This window comes from Carassius carassius, chromosome 36 (genome assembly GCF_963082965.1).
Source record: "Carassius carassius chromosome 36, fCarCar2.1, whole genome shotgun sequence".
NCBI classification, from domain to species: domain Eukaryota; kingdom Metazoa; phylum Chordata; class Actinopteri; order Cypriniformes; family Cyprinidae; genus Carassius; species Carassius carassius.
The window spans coordinates 29890530-29892268 of NC_081790.1; positions in this window are offsets into that span (position 1 = coordinate 29890530).

Consider the following 1739-nt stretch of genomic DNA (forward strand, 5'->3'; position numbering starts at 1 on the left):
AGGGCACAGACGATTCATCTTGTAACTGAGAGTGGTGTACAAACTTTACTAAAAATGCTATAATCATTCGAATATTAGACGTCTGGGTGATAGATGTCAGCAGACAGTGACAGACAGACATCTAAACACTTCTCTTTCAAACTCTCTTTCGAACCAGTTCAGGTGTGATCCTGGAAATGTCATCGCACATCCGATCATGTCCTCGGAGCCTCAACGATGACGAGTGAACGGTGACAGGATACGTTTAACATACAAAATCATACGCCACACACCGCTGCGTAACAACTCATTTGACTAAAAATACACCTTGAGACTCCTGGAAAGCCGTAACGTACAGTAAGCTTGTTTCTTTTTCAGACCCCTGCCAATTTATTCGGCGTGTCTGTCAGCGGCGTCACCCATCTGTAACACGAAGACAATAATGAAGCGGTCTTCTGCCTCGCAGCTGTTTGGCCCTGTCAGGAGGAGCTCGCTTCTTTGCATGCGATACCAATCCACCTTGGGTAAGCCGGCAGGATTTCATATTAAACAGGTCGCTGTGAGAGTCAGCTGTGGCACTGGTGGAAGAAAATGAATTATTCTGCAAGTGCATCTGAACAAAAATGACATCTGCATACGACAATGCAATTCATTTCTCTATTCCTTGCCCATCGACGGCAAGAGTAACACGAGAAGCATGTCTAAACAATGCACAGACTGTGTGAAAAGATACACCAGAAACACTTTCAACACACTGGATATTCCTGTTACTTCATTTAAAGTGTCCCTGCAGCATAGAAGCAGTCGTCAGTAACACAGGGATATTTGTAGAAATAGACAACAATACATTGTTTGGGTCACAGTTATACATTTCTCTTTTATGCCAAAATTCATTAGGATATTAAATAAAGATCATTTTCATGAAGATATTTAGTAAATGTCCTACTGTAAATATATCAAAACTTATGATTGGTTAGTAATATGCATTGCTAAGAACTTCATTTAAACAACTTTGAAGATTATTTTTTTCAATATTTAGTTTTTTTTTTTGCTCCCTCAGATTCCAGATTTTCTAATAGTTGCATCTCAGACAAATATTGTCCTCCGAACAAACCACACATCAATGGAGAGACGATTTGTTCAGCTTCAGATGATGCATACATCTCAATTTAGAAAATGGACCCTTATGACTGGTTCTGTGCTCCAGGGTCACAAATATATTATTCTGATTTCTGAAGATCATGTGACACTGGAGACTGGAGGAATGATGCTGGAAATACAGCGGAGCATCACAGAAATACATTACTCTTTAACACAGATTCACACAGAAAACATATTATAATTGTATTAATATTTCACTTTTACTGTAATTTGTTTAAAATAATTCAGATTTGGTGAGCAGAAGAGATAATTAATCCAAAATTGTGCGTGTGTGTGTGTGTGCGTGTGCGTGCGCGTGTGTGTGTGTGCGTGTGTGTGCGTGTGCGCGTGTGTGTGTGTGTGTGTGTGCGTGTGCGTGCGTGTGCGTGTGCGCGTGTGTGTGTGTGTGTGTGCGTGTGCGCGTGTGTGTGTGTGTGTGTGTGCGTGCGTGTGCGTGCGCGCGTGTGTGTGTGTGTGTGTGTGTGCATGTATTATCTATGGCTGTTTTTACTCTTGCAAAAACATATTTTGCAATTCTTATGCCTGGGTCAAAGGATAAAAACAGAAAATCTACCAAGAGACAATCTGAAATCTTAAAATATATGCTACTGTCCACCAGT